This window comes from Pogonomyrmex barbatus, unplaced genomic scaffold, assembly GCF_055798465.1.
Source record: "Pogonomyrmex barbatus isolate J1 unplaced genomic scaffold, ASM5579846v1 scaffold15, whole genome shotgun sequence".
NCBI lineage: Eukaryota > Metazoa > Arthropoda > Insecta > Hymenoptera > Formicidae > Pogonomyrmex > Pogonomyrmex barbatus.
In genome coordinates, this window is record NW_028297111.1 from 4266464 (window position 1) to 4282578 (window position 16115).

The 16115-nt window shown below is 36.0% G+C and overlaps 1 protein-coding gene, 1 long non-coding RNA gene and 1 pseudogene across 11 annotated transcripts in view; 2 read left to right on the forward strand and 1 right to left on the reverse strand.

The window, feature by feature from the left end:
* Grip (Glutamate receptor interacting protein) overlaps positions 1-16115 on the reverse strand; it is a 256270-nt gene that overhangs the window by 210310 nt on the left and 29845 nt on the right. The gene's annotated exons all lie outside the window — the stretch shown is intronic.
* The window catches only part of LOC148937271 (uncharacterized), a 169978-nt gene that overhangs the window by 119457 nt on the left and 34406 nt on the right, over positions 1-16115 (forward strand). The window lies entirely within an intron of this gene.
* LOC148937273 (uncharacterized) lies at positions 507-3896 on the forward strand (annotated as a pseudogene).

Genomic DNA, 16115 nt, shown 5'->3' on the forward strand with positions numbered 1-16115 from the left:
TTCTACACTTGAAAACTGAGATACTTTGAAAAGTGAGTATTGGCATAAAACTGTGTCCTCAGGATAAGGAGAAGACAGCATTTCCATAGGCAATGATTTATAGCAATTTATTGTTATGCCTTTTGAACTATGTAATGCTCCAGCAACTTTTGAGCGATTAATGGAGAAGGTTCTTCATCAAGTATTAAATAAAATCTGTTTAGTCTGTCTGTCTAGATGACTAGTCTGTCTAGTTGTTATTTACAGCAAAACTTTTGAGGGAATGTTAGGTAATCTTTGAGAAGTCTTTCTTCGTTTGAGATCGGCGAATTTAAAAATTAATAAAAAAAAATGTTCTTTCTCTTATAAAAAAATAAAATATTTAGGCTATGAGGTTTCTAGAAAAGGAATTTCAACAGATTCTGAGAAGATTGTTTGTGTATAAGATTGATCTCTTCCTGGAATAAGAAGTAGGTGCGTAGTTTCTTAGGATTTTGTTCATATTACAGGAAATTTGTGAAAGTTTTTCTTTGATTGCTAAGACTTTATTTTTTTAACGGAAAACCAGTGTAGATTTACATAAAACGAACAGTGTCAGGAGGCAATTAAAAAATTAAAATAATTTTTGGTTTCTTCTCTATTTTATCCTTTCCGAAACAGGGAAATTTACTCTTGATATTAATGTTTCTAGTTACGCTATTGCGATGCTGTTTTGTCTCAAATACAGGAAAGTAAGGAAAATGTCATCGCATATTATAGTCGTGTCTTTAGCAAAACAGAAAGGAATTATTGTATGACTCGTCGCGAATTATACAACATCTCGTCCGGATGGATAGTAGTGTTCCGCTATGCTATCTTCAGGTTTTTAAAGCTCTGCAAAATATAAAGGAGACGCTGCTCTTCTGCACCTTAACTCCTCTATCTGCACCTCCGAATCCTCATTGTTTTTCTGTTGATGATTTCTTAATAGGTAAAATACAAGTATTCCCTTAAATCTTCGCGGATTTGACCTCAGGAATGGGCAAATCTAGCGAAGCAAAACAGAGGAAGAGATCATCTTCTACAGATCATTTAGCGAGCTTGAAAGTAAGTCTTGCTTGATTGATGTTTTGACGGAAAGAGAGATTAGGCCATCCGGCCATCTCTCCCGATCATCGATAGCGTCTTCTTTTCCTGTTGTATCAGAATAATCAGAGGTCACAAACCGAGTCAGAATCTGTCTCGGCCGGTTTTTTCTTGGCATCCCAGGAGGAACAAAGGACATCGGCGGACCCGTTAACTATAAGTGTATACAGTATTGCCGGATCTGTATTTGCGAAATACAGGCGGCATGATGACACAACCTTTTTTCTTTTCTGATTATTCGGAGATTTATATATCTCTTACAGGGATAAATAGTGCATTAGAGGAAAACACCTTGTCAATTTTTGCCTCAAAGAATGATACGGTGGAACCTCTCACAGACCAATTGTTTGGATCTGATCTTGAAGGAGAGGAATCTTTATCCTGGAACAAATTAGTATCGCGGAAATGAAGCAATCTGACGCGCATGGAATTTCCTGCAGATCAACGCAAATTACTGCTGAGAAAATATTTTCCTACTGAGGCTATAACATTTCTCAAGGCTCTTATACTAAATCAGAAATGTAAGGTAGCCCTAAAGAATAATCCTATAGTCAAAAGACGAATATAGACGAATATAACGTAAAATTCAAGATCAGATGGGCATAGTTTTATGCGCCGAAAGCGAAGCCATCTCGGATTTTCTTAATCCAGTTATATAGGGATCATTAAGCCCTGAGGCCCGTTTCACAATAGCAAAAGTGAATGACGGAGCAAAGATAGCGAATCTTTTTTATAGGTTTTCTCTAGCTAGAAGATCACGCCTGCTCTGAATTTGATTGCTAAAAACACTGCCGAGTCTATTCCGGTAGACGATCTTTTGTTTGGTTCTGCCTTTGCAGAAGAGATGAAGAAAGGCAACCTCTATCGAAAAATCATTTAAGGACATGATTAAATCTCCGCTATTAATTTCCAAAAGGGTGCAGCAATTAAACAACCAATACGAGTAGTCCCAGCAAATTCGGAAAACTTCCTTGCCAGGAACTCAAGAGCGGCGAGATGATCAAGGACAGCAAGTCGCCGATCGTCATATCGCTCGAGATCCCACTCGAGATGACGTCATGAAGTAGAGGTAAATAAAGCCGGCAGATTATTTGCTTTCTTGTCCCGTTAGAAGGAAATAACGGCAGACTCACTAATATTACAAGCCATTTCGGGGTATCATTATAGGCTATCATTTGCGCAGCAACCGCTTCCTCAGGCCAGTGAACTCTCAAGTCACCTGTCGAAACTTGAAGAGCAGAGTTGCTCTCAAGAAATTGCCAATTTCCTCAAAAAAGGAGCGCTTGAAATGGTAGTGGATAGTGAGACTCAATTTTTATCTCCGTTCTTTGTTATTAGAAAATCATCAGGCGGAGGGAGATTTATTCTGAACCTTAAGCGCTTCAATCAATTTATTATTGCTCCGCATTTTAAATTAAAAGATTGGAGACCAGCCGTTTATCTTCTCCCCAGAGGAGACTTTCTGGCCTCTATCGATTTAGAAGATGTGTACTTTCTTGTACTTATTCATCGAGATGATAGGAAATTTTTACGCTTTCACTTACAAGAGCAACTTTTTTCAGTTCAAAGTGTTGCCTTTCGACCTGGCATCGGTCCCGTATATTTTAACGAAGATATTGAAGCCGGTATTATGCTTTCTTAGAGAAAAAGGCTTCTTTTCGGTAGTCTATTTAGACGATTTTTTAATTATCGCTCCCACATTTGAAAAATGTATGGAATACTGGAACGTTGCTACGATACATTTTTTAGAATCCTTAAGCTTTATCATTAATAGAGAGAAAAATGCTCTTATCCTGCAAGATCCTGTCGCTTTTTAGAATTTATTTTTGATATTTTACAATTTCGATTCCAACAGATACAAGAGACAATCTTCTCCAAAGTACTTTGAAAATGTTAAGTAAAGTCCATTGTAAAATTAGGATCTTAGCGAGTCTTATAGGTTCTTTGATAGCTGTTGATAGCAATATGGTATGCTCCATACGAAGCTTTTGGAGAGAGAAAAGTTCTTAGCCCTCGTCAGAAAATAATTTCGAAGCCCGAATGTCTCTCCCAGTTTCTCTCAGAAAAGATCTTTTTTTATGCCTCCTTAATAGAATGGAGAGCAGTTTGCAATGGAATACGGACTCATGGCTCTTGGTCGCCGAAAGATAAACTGCATCATATTAATTATTTGAAACTCCTAGCCGCTTTTCACGCGCTGAGATGTTTTACTTCATCTAAATGGATCCGATATTCTCTTAAGAATGGATAATTCTACAGCTCTTTCATATATTAACCGTATGGGGTCAATTAAATTTCCTGCCTTGTCTAAGTTTGTCAGGGATATCTGGGATTGATGCGCCGAACGGGACATATTTATTCTTGCTTCATATATTCCCTTGGCACAAAATATTCAGGCAGAGGCCGAATCGCGCGTCAGAAGAAACGGAATGGACTATCGCGCAGAAATATTTTGACACAATTAACGATTTTCTTGATTCTTTTGATATCGACTTGTTCACTACGTCAATTAATCAATAAATGCCGTCATTTCGTATCTTGGCAACCGAATCCCTTAGCACAAGCAGTGAATGTGTTTTCACTCAATTGGAAGGATTGATTTTCTATGCACCGTTTATTTTAATTCTAAAAGTCTTACGGAAGATCATTACTGATAAAGCAAGAGGAGTCGTTGTTGTGCCTTGGTGGCCGGCCCAGCCGTGGTTCCCCTATTTAACTAACTTGTGATCGGCCAATCGTATTTGAACCAGACATTGAAATGTTGTCATCTTCTTTCAGGAAAGTTTACCCCGCCTGGAACAGAATTTCCCTGACAGCCTGCAATATTATCAGGCAAGCTTTCCTTCTTAAAGGAATCCCACCCTCAGCATTAGTCGCAACAACTGTATCGACTTTGAACACCACAATAGCTCAATACGCTACTCAGAATTTGGTGGTCTTTTTGTGAACAAAGATAGATTAACTGTTTCACCCCGTCGATCCCAATATTTCTAGAGTTCTGTCAGAACTGCCTGTTTCGCAGAAGTAGGCTCGTATATCATCTTAAATACATACCGATCGGCCATATCATTTATTTCTTCGAACGACGTGGGTTCTCATCTTCTGGTAAAAAGATTCTTTAAAAGTATTGCAACTTTAAAGCCACAATGTTTCCGATATGATTATATCTGGGACCCATCGCCAGTGATTGATCACCTGACCATGTTATATCCCAATGAAAGTTTATCACTGGAAATATTATCAAGAAAGTTAGCAACACTTCTCACTCTCACAACCGCACAAAGATTGCAGACATTTGCGGCCATACAAATCCAGAATATTATTTTATCTGTACTAATAAAAATACCAGCTAGATTCAAAACTTCAAGAATCGGGAAATCTCAGCTTCTGCTCTTATTCAAACCTTTTCGGGAGAGGCCGGAACTTTGTGTTGCATCTCTAATAAAATTCTATCTTGATACTGCTAATCTCCATCAGAAAGTTTGCGATTCTTTCTTTATTTCTATTCCGTGCACCACACAACACAGTCTCTTCCCAGAAGAAGTTTTCCCCCAATCCGCATCCTATTTTTCAGATTTGTTTACTTTAAACTAATGAAGATTCAGAGGTGCAGATAGAGGAGTTAGAAGAGCAGCGCCTCCTTTGTATTTTGCAGAGCTTTAAAAACCTGTTGCGGAACGCTACTATGATTATCCATCCGATTATTATCCGAAACAGCATAATTGTAATCGAACTTCACGTAAGTTCGTTTAATTACTCAATTAGTGATTAATAGATTCTTTGAGCAATTGTCATCATTATTTATATGGACGAGAGTTTTTAGTTAGAACTGATCATATTTCTTTATGGTGGTTGATGTCTTTTAGAGAATTGGAGGAACAGTTGGCCCGTTGGTTGGAACGTCTTCAGCAATACAATTTTAAGATTTTACATCGTGCAGGAAAATCTGGGAACGCTGATGCGTTGTCTAGACGTCCTTGTGTAGAGAATGTCTGTAATTATTGCATTAAAGTTGAGAAGGGGGAAGAGGAAATTAAGAATTAAGAATTAGGAGAATAATGTAGGCAAGATTGTTTTTAAAAAAATATAACTAAAAGATTGGAAAGTGGCGTAATTGGAGAACCCGTCTATCGTTAATGTCCCTCAAGGGAAGGAGTTAAACAGACATACTCTCCGACAAGAAATTGTTTCAAGGAATGTTTCTGCAAAAATTTATTGGTTCCAATGGAATTGTCTTATTCTTCGGGATGGAGTTTTTTGCAGAAGATGGGAGTCTCCAGATTTTAAAACGTTCATTTTTCAAACAATTGTTCCGGAAATAATGATTCAGCAAATTTTAAGAGAGGCGCATGATTCTCCAACTTGTGGACATTTTGGTGTCAATAAAACTTTTGCAAAAATTCGAAAGCGATTCTTTTGATCTGCAGAATGTGGAATTGGTGTAGGACTTGTAAAGTTTGTGTCATTAGAAAGAGTCTTTCGGAAAAGAAAAAATCTTCCTTTCAAATTTATAATGTGGATGCTCTTTTTGAAAGAGTGCAAATGGATGTTCTTGGTCCTTTGCCGATTTCAGCTTCCGGAAACAAATATTTGTTAGTTGTAACAGATTGCTTCACTAAGTGGGTAGAGGCTTTTCCTCTTAAAAATATTAAAGCAAATATGGTTACTGAAATCTTTGTAAGTCAAGTTATTTCTAAACATGATGTGCCATTAGAATTACATACTGATCAAGAAAGAAATTTTGAGTTAGAATTATTTCAAGAATCATCTCAATTATTAGAAATGAGGAAAACTCGAATTACTCCTTTCTACCCTCAATTGAATGGTCAAGTAGAACATCAAACGTTGTTATTTAGCAAAATTATTTAGCAAAATTTATTTTAGAAAATCAGAAAGATTGAGATTGTTGGGTTTTATTGGACTTATTGGCTTACAGATCTTCCAAACACAAAGCTACTGGTTTTACTCCTTCAGAGTTGTTTGGGGCGAGAATTAAGATTGCCCTTCTTCTTCGAGATTGTCCCTCAAAGTCTGAAGACATTGCACAGGAAAGATTCTCATTTAAATTAAGGAAAAAGAGTAATATCCACAACATTGCGAGTCAACGCATGGATTTGAAATCTCAGAGGACGAAATTTTATTATGATCGAAAGGATAGATTGTGTTTTGAAGCCGGTCAGAAGGTATGGTCTTTTAATCCTCGAAAAGTACAAAGTAGAGCTCCTAAGTTGCAAAGTAATTGTGGAGTCCATATGTGGTAGTTAAAAAATTAAATGATGTAGTTTTTTGTATACGGAAATCGAATAGACATAGGAATAAAGTTGTACATTTTGATAGATTAACTCCATTTTATAGAAAGGAATTTCTAATTAAATTTCTAAAGACAATTTTGTCAGATTGAGTACTTTCTGTTGGAGCCCGATCAATGGAAAATGATTAATCTTTTTCGCTCTTGGGTGGGAAAATAATAAGTTTGTAGATATTTTAGAATGTTTTGAAAAAAGTAGATACATCATTTTCGTTTTCATTTTTTTTGTTTAAATTTGCTGTTGAGTTGACGTCTGTGGCAAGAAATCTTCTTTTCCGAAGTCCGAACATCTGGCTGAATAATAATTCTAAGAAGTCTGCCTCGCCATCGTTTTTTTTTTGATCTGTGGTTTTTCCGAAAAACTTAGGGCGAAGCAGGGACTTGGGGAGTCTTTAAAGACTTTGAGTCCGCGATAGATACCCTCCCCCCCCGTCCGAAGAAATCAAGAAAGAAGTGCACAAAAATTTCCAAATTAAAGATTCAAGAAAGAAGCACTCAAGACTCAAGAACAAGATTCAAAAAAAGAAAGAAGAAATCAAGAAAGAAGTAGAAACGAATCTCTGCAGCGGCTCAATAATTCCAGGAGGGTGTAAGATTGAGACCAGGAATCGGGGGCTCGAGCCATGCTTGATGCAATCTCTCCTGTCGTGCTCCAGGAGGATTATTTGTATATTTGCCAATGGCGTTGGAGGGTGTCGCCGCTGCAGTCCGACCTGCATCCATCGAGAGAATAGGACCAACATCTCTCTGGAGTACCGGTCGTGGGGATTCGAAAGAATACATGTATATATGTATATTGTAATATATATATATATATATATATATATATATATATATATATATATATATATGTATCATTGTATTGTTGACGTGTTATTCTAAACACGTTATTTGCGATAAATATCATCACATGCCTCGGTAGTCGAAAGGATAAGATGCCTGCCCGGTAAGCAGGAGATCCAGGTTCGATTCCTGGCTGAGGTGGTATTTTTTCGCAAAATAATTACGAGTTTTCACGACTGGTTCGTGATCGGGCCCCGCCGTGACGCACACCCTCCCTTCTTATTTGGGCGCTCGGTAATCTGTAGCAGCAGCTCAGAGTAGGGCAGGAAGCCATCTGATATTCTGGAATCTTTACCAAGGAAAAGAAAAAGGCCTCTTTCTGCAGAGCAGTTCCTGAAGAGAATTGTCGAGACGACAATTTTGTAGAGGAGGAGGGCAGTGTTGACCGAGCGGTGGTCCGCTCGTCTTTGGTCCCCAAGTATTGATGAAAAGATCATTCCTTGCCAATGCGCCATTGTTTATAGATTATTGATTGATTGATTGAAGATTCAACGGAAATTCATGAGAGACGATTTGAAAGGTAACGCGCGAGCGGATTGCGAGCGCGAAATTGTGTTACGAGCTATGTAACTAGTTATGCTTATTAAAGTTCGTTTTTTATAAACGGCCTCTATTTATTTCCGCGTGACGCGTGAGTGTTGTGCAAGTGACCGCTGTGGACGCGTGACAATAGTATATCTTGTTTACTTAATTGTAATATAATGCTTTACTATTTGATGAAAAACAGGCAATTATTTAATCTTTTTTGTACATTATTATTGCGTATCGTTTGACGAAAATGAACCAGCAATATCATCCGGAGTATACAGCTGAAAACTTTTATTCTGCATTTTCACAAAAGTAACATATAATTTATCCGTTGACATAAGCGATAAATGCTTTTCATCGAGCTTCATGTTTAGAGCAGCTTCGTTTTTTGCTTTTAATGCTGCTTTTAACACACAATAAATTTACAGTAATCAACGATGATCTCGTTTCGATCGATTTCGTTTTTTTGTTTTAACGTCTGTTAAGAAGGAAAATATTTTTTTCGGGAGAGCGAGCGTGACATAGTACACAGCGCACTAGTCTACTATGCTAGAGGTCCCGGGTTTAATTTCCGGCAAAGCCAAAAATATTTACGCTTGTCTTCTCTCGGAAGGCAATGGCACCGAGAGTAACTTTACCATTAGCGTTTCTCTACCAAAAAATTTGCCGTTCGGAACCGGCATTAAACTGTAAGTCCCATACACCTGTATATAATCATCGTGCACACCACAGATATATATAAGAAAGATCACCACGCTCGGACACGAGCAATAGGATTAGGAAGAATTCTTTCCGGATCTTTGAATTTGAGAGTGCTTTAATAGGATTCAAGAGGAATTTTAAATTGAGATACTTATGAGATGTACTAAAAGTTTTTTATGCATCTCATAATATCGAATATTATAAGATATTATAAGATATGCAGAATCTGTGCAATATAAAAGAAATATTGACATATATATATATATATATTGTAATATAATACTTTACTATTTGATGAAAAACAGGCAATTATTTAATCTTTTTTGTACATTATTATTGCGTATCGTTTGACGAAAATGAACCAGCAATATCATCCGGAGTATACAGCTGAAAACTTTTATTCTGCATTTTCACAAAAGTAACATATAATTTATCCGTTTATATATATATATATATATATATACACAAAAGTATATCATCTGATAATGATAAGGTAATTTCTGAACCGAAACCTATGCAGCGGAATGTATTCAAGCAGCAATGGTTAAAACTCAAGCAATGTAAATTGGCGTAAGTCATAGCTACACAAAGTGAAATGTGATGCAAATTCATTTGCATCATGTATAATCTATGAAAAGTTATTGTAGGCGGTTTATCGTAAATCTACCATGCAGAATTTAAAATGAATAAAATAAATGCGAAAAATTTGACGGAAGCAAGCAAATCGAATGAAGATTGTAACATAGAAATTCACGAATCGTTTTCGTTCTTTGAAGAACGGAGAAAATTCGTGGTAATTCAATTTTCTGCTTTAATTGCTGACAAAAGTTCACACGAAACTACCACGAACTATCAAAATACTCAAAACTATCAAAATACTCGATTTTTTTCAAAGATGTAAGGAAAAATTTTAAGAAACATGACTATGAATCGAAAAAAATGTAGGAATATACGAACGTTATTAAAAAACGTTATTATAAAATGTAGGAATTACGAACGTTTTGTTGTAGCCACAGATTTGCAACTAGGAATAAAAGTAATCTGCATGACAACAGTAAATTTTGAAAAGACTCTTTCAAAAGAGGGCAGAAGTGCAAGATTGCAAAAGCTGCGATCAATCTTTTGAAAGACTGCAGAAACGCATCAAATAAAGCCATTGCGAAAATTCGATCAGCAAATTCCTTAATTTGCTGATCGAACTGGCGCGGCATTGATCAATCAATACTGCGCAATCAATCGATGCACCCGATCAGAATGCTGATCGATTATCGATATATAATCGGTTATCCGAGGACGGGAACGTAGAGTCAAAATTATAAGTTGTTCAGAATTGCGCACGATATTGCGGAATCGAAAATAGAAGTTATTCATCACACAAGATATTAGCAAAATCCATTCGCTAAGTTTCACGCGCGAGCCACGATAACAGAATCTCGAGTATTGGTCGTTGACCGCCCGAATAACGCGAGCCGCGCCGAGCCGCCCGACGACATTTAAAACCGTGTGCGAAGATATTATAAGTCGACAACTAAATATAATGTTAAACAATTGTGCAGTTATTAAAATAAATTCATTTAATGAAAAAAAAGTGAAAGTGATTTGACGTCAACTCTTCACCCAACGATCCTGCTCATGGTTCCAACCTTTAAGCTTTAGCTCGGCAAACCCGACTTTCCCTAAAAATATGTTTGTAACCCATCCGGGGTTCAACAGTTTTATACCTAATTGTGATGAATCGTGTAGTACAAAATATTCAAAATACAAAATTTTATATTTTTATAAATAAAACATTAGATATTTTTAATGAAAAAGGGATGACATTTCACGTTTGATATGTTAATATTGAAACATTAGAAGTCCATTCACAATTAATAAACAATACATAGATATAGGCCGAGTACATATTAACTAATAAATTACAACGCGAAACATGGCATTTCCTCGGCAAGCAGGATCTTGGTTGCTAGTTTTTTTAATATAAAATAAATTCAATTAATTATATTACCAACTACGTGCTGCTTTAGTTTCGCAGACTTTCAACGTGGCTCTATAATAATTCGATAATTCAATATTATTGATATCGAATATTGCGATAAATGTTATCATAACCTCAGTGGTCTAGTGAATAAGATGCCTGCCCGGAAAGCATGCGATCCAGGTTCGATCCTTGGCTGAGGTGATATTTTTCGCAATTTATATTTCTGATGGGAGGGATTTCTAATAAAAGGGATTTTAATCGATATCAATAATATTAATCATCGAATTATTATAGAGCCACTACGTTGAAAGTCTGCTAAACCAAAGCGGCATGTAGTTGATAATATAATTAATTGAATTTATTTCATATTAAAAAGATTTTAGCAACCAAGATCCTGCTTGCCGAGGAAATGCCATGTTTCGCGTTGTAGTTTGTTAGTTAACATGTACTCGGCCTATATCTATGTATTGTTTATTCGCACGTCGGCTGAAAAAGACGTTTGATTTATCTGAACATTGCGATAAATTTTACCATAGTCTCAGTGATCTAGTGGATAAGATGTCTGCCTGGAAAGCAAGCGATCCAGGTTTGATCCCTAGCTGAGGTGATATTTTTCGTAATATATATTTCTGATGGGGGGGATAATAAAAGGGATTTTAATTGATATCATTAATATTGATCATCGAATTATTATAGAGCCACTACGTTTAAAGTCTGCTAAACCAAAGCGGCATGTAGTTGATAATATAATTAATTGAATTTATTTCACATTAAAAAGACTTTAGCAATCAAGATCCTGCTTGCCGAGGAAATGCCATGCTTCGCGTTGTAGTTTGTTAGCAATTTAGCGATAAAATTAATTGATATTCATGCGGCAGATTGCAATGCGGAAAAATTATTTAATGCATTTAAATATGAAATGTGGAAATTACAAATACTTTTTTCAAATATTGTTGCCTTGTTATGGCAATGCATCTGTCATAATCAGACAACATTTGTCTTTCAAAAAAAAAAAATTATAAGAGATGTGCATTAATGTGTTGACATTATTATGTCACTCTGCTGCATTAGCTTTGCATGCCGCGTATGCTAAAATATCTCAGATTTGCGAGGAATTCTTGAAAAAACTTACAGACTATAGTTCCAAGCAATGGTCTGTTTTTAGTGAATTAAGTGAATGTTTTGAAGAAGGAAGTCACAAAATTTTAAAATTATGTAATACACGATGACTTTCTCACCACGCATGTATCGAAAGACTTGTTCGAACTTGGAAGACGATACAACATTTTTTGAATGAAATGATCGTGAGTGAAAAAAGTCTGCAGAACATCTGCAGAAAATTTGTTGTGTATCATGCAAAATGTAATGCAAAAGCATATTTGCTATTTGCAAATTATACTTTGCATTTTTTAAATGTATTTAATGGATTTTTCTAAACTGAAAAAACATCTATGTGAATACATCTATTACAATCAAAATCAACTGATTTTCTACAAATTTGTACAAATTTTATAAAACCAAAAATTTTAAAACATTTGTCAAATATAACATTTTGTAACACAGAAAATCATAAAACTTTAAATGACATTTTCTTAGGATCGGAGTACGAAGAATATGTTTATCAATTAATGGAGAATGGCGAACATAGTTGCAACTATATTCAAGAGAACTGTTTATGATTTTATGTGCTGTAGCTGAGAAAATTTACAAAAGATTATTTGTAAATGATTCACTTTTAAAATTAAAAATTTTTCTATCACATATAGCATTATTAAGTACTGATAGAAAAACATCATTTAATGATCTTTCTTTCATCGCCGCAAAAATGAGCGGTTTTGACGAAAGTGGCTTAAAGAAAGAATGGTTTGCATTAAGTTCAGATTTTTTATATATATAATAAAAAAGAAACAAAATCTATCGAAACTAAATTTTAATAACATGCGGAAACAGATTTTACAAAGTCAATATTTAACTTAATAGAACCAAATATCTCAATTTAAAATTCCTCTTGAATCCTATTAAAGCACTCTCAAATTCAAAGATCCGGAAAGAACTCTTCCCAGTCTTATTGCTCGTGTCCGAGCGTGGTGATCTTTCTTATATATCTGTGGTGCACACGATGATTAAACACAGGTGTATGGGACTTACAGTTTAACACCGATTCCGAACGGCAAATTTTTTGGTAAAGAAACGCTAATGATAAAGTTACTCTCGGTGGTTTGCCATTGCCTTCCGAGAGAAGAGCATAAATATTTTTGGTTCTGCCGGAAATCAAACCTGGGACCTCTAGCATAGTAAACCAGTGCGCTGTATACTATGTTATGCTCGCTCTCCCAAAAAAAATATTTTCCTTCTTAACAAATGTGAAAACAAAAAAACGAAACAGATCGTCGTCGACTATTGTAAATGTATTGTGTGTTAAGATCAGCAATAAAAGCAAGAAACGAAACTGCTCTAATCATAAAGCTTGATAAAAAGCATTTATCGCTTATGTCAACGGATAAATTATATATTACTTTTTTGAAAAAGCAGAAAAAGAATTTTCAGCTATATACTCCGGACGATATTGCTGGTCCATTTTCGTCAAACGATACGCAACAATAATGTACAAAAAAGATTAAATAATTGCCTGTTTTTCATCAAATAATAAAGCACTATATTGCAGTTAAATAAACAAGATATAATATCTATAAAGAACATCGCATATGCACGAGACATCACACCTGTCACAAAGATAAATGTGTAAAGCATATAATAAAAAAAAATTAAAAAATATCAAAATACAAAAATTCAAAGAAATATAATAAAATTTTTTATCTATTTAATTTTTCTATCTTTTATTATATCTATTTTTTATTATTTTCTAATTACAGATATAACTATTTTCTTTTTTTTAATATGATGAACATTTTATATCAATGTTACGGATATAGAACTTACAAGTACTTAAGTGCCAAAGCGAACGCAATCCATGTGCTAAAACATGATTGACTCGACAATCAGAATCGTCGAACGAGCAGGAGTCGCTAGTTGCGAGAATAAAACGCGAGAGAGACAGAACTAGATTTGCTAGCCTCGTCTATTCCTCGATTATGACGCAAAGTCTGATTCGTAAATTTTTATTGTAAATAACGTCGTTGTTATCATCGTTGCCTTTGTATGATTGCAATTTCTGCTGTGAAAGGCGCCTCCTGAACCCAAGTAGAGTCATTGGGAATAGAGTCTGAGTCGAGTCTCACGTTGGTACATGATTCATGCCGCAAAATGGCAGCACCAATATACGAAATCCTGTTTATTTAGTGCAAATCGCCGGAAAATTAAGATTAAAATGCATTGCTTCTTGAATTTATAATATCTCAGAAGTAAGCTACAATGTGTCTTCTGAAAAATTAAGAAATGTATTTTTAACTTTCTGCAGTTTCTGCAGTTTCTGTTCCTTATCATGACTATGAGTGATTGAAAAAGATCTCTGACTTCTGTTCCGCAATAATATATACGCATAACGAGAATAAATAAAAGAACGAAAGAGCAATCGAAATAGCTTACTTGCTTTTTTTTTGCGCGTTCGATTGGTCGACGATGTTAGTTTTGCGAATTTGATAGTTGATGATAGTTAATGATAGTTGATAACAGTTCGAAATGTAAGTGATGATATTTATGCGCCATAATCTATTATCTAGGTAGATAGGTTTTAAGAGATAATATAAAGATATTTTGTATTCATGTATTTTTCATTGTACTGTACTTTTACACACACACGCATGTGTGCGCGGGCGCGCGCGCGCGCGCGCGCGCGCGTGTGTGTGTGTGTGTGTGTGTGTGTATTGTTACGTCCGCGGCGATCACTATTCACGCCTTCTTTTGTCACCGCACACACGCGCAGTCCAAAGGAAGCCGCGCTTGGAATAAATAACACTCCTTTACAAAACACGAAAGCTTTATTCAAACCAGAACAACAGAAATTCGGCGGACACACGTCCGTACATCACGAGAACAACACCGCGCAGAACAACAACATAAACAAATACTCCGTTACCTCGGAGAACACTTCGCTTTTCCTCCATACGGTGGCTCGACTTCACTCGGCCGCGGAAGACTTGCGCGGGCACAACATATATATGTACACGTATGTTGTACATATATATTTATGCTTTTTTTCCAGGAATCAAACAGAAATATAAAACTAGAAGTATTCAGATACTACGGTCTGTATGGATTATTGTGCAACTCTTGATCATATTATAATATGTTGTATTTATTTAAACAATTTTTCAAAAAAATATATTTAATAATTATTAATAAAACAGTATTTCTTTAATGAAACTATATCAATAAAAGTATGAAAAACTTATTGTACTAAATGCATCATATATTTTCAGAATATTCAAGAAGAAAATATTTAAAGCAACATCCTGAAATAGTTCAATAAATCTTAATTAAAATTGTTTTAAATGTTATAATGTTCGAAGATTGTAAAAATCAATAACGGAGCATGTCTCGCTCTTTGTTAGGTTTCATCGTTAAATGAAGACGTAAGTTTTCAACAATGATTATAATTTCCATAACTAATATTTTATTTCTTAATTTTTTGCGAATTAGCTAAATTGTCACAAAAATGCTGAGACTGCGAGTGAAAAAAGATTCCTATAGTCTATGCCGCGATTCTTAGTTTATGTTACAGATCTCACTATAACCGTAAATGTCTTGAGTGTCTTCGCACTATTAGAGTTTTTCATGCGTCACACGCGAAACGAAGATCGAGCTGACACAATGACAAGTCTGAGCTGAATACTGTATTAAAACTTTGGAGAGATTGAAAAAATATTCTTCAAGTGAGCTGACCAAAAGGAGAGGCGCGAGATTACAGTTGCACTTGCCGGCCACGTAGTGAGCACGAACACGGCGTGATTCTGTACCCTTTCAATGTCCGGCAGCACAGTGATCTCGACAATCCTGATGAGGGCTGATAGTAGAGCAGTCTCGATTGTTCACTCACCAAAACGGTGCACAACAGAAAAAACACCAAGAGAGCTGAAACGAGCACAATCTCGAGCGACGAGCGTTACACAAGATGATCGTAACAATAGTGATGTAATGGGCGCGCGCACAAGAGAAGTGCCGGAAGCGCCTCAGGCGGTCACCTTCCGCGCTCATGCATAATGCATGTATCCGCGAGGTGCCGCCATATGAGATCTGATAATGAGACCTTCACGTGCAACCTTCTTCGAGAATCTAACCTCATTCTCGAACATTCTGCCCATCAGCAAGTTTTTGTTGTTCTTTAGAATGAGCTGATAGAAATGCGAGCTTGGCGATGGGTCGAGTGAGTGTTGTGGTGACTGTCTTGAATGTGACAATCTTGGTGAGTCCATCCTTTCCTGAGTGCAACTCTAGAACTCTTGCTAGAAGCCAATTGCTTGGTGGTTGTCTCTCATCGGTAATAGAACTAAAGACCCAATCTTGATGATGTTGGATGGGTGATGCCACTTGGAAATGGATTATTGACGCTACAGATATGTGTTGACCATTGAAACCAGAATTATTGAACCCGTTGTTGAATGAGTTGCCACCTAGATAGTCTTGAAGAGGACAGATCAAGTAGAAATGGTTCTAGAATCGAGTTGAGAGGTGCTTCAATGAGAAAATGACCTG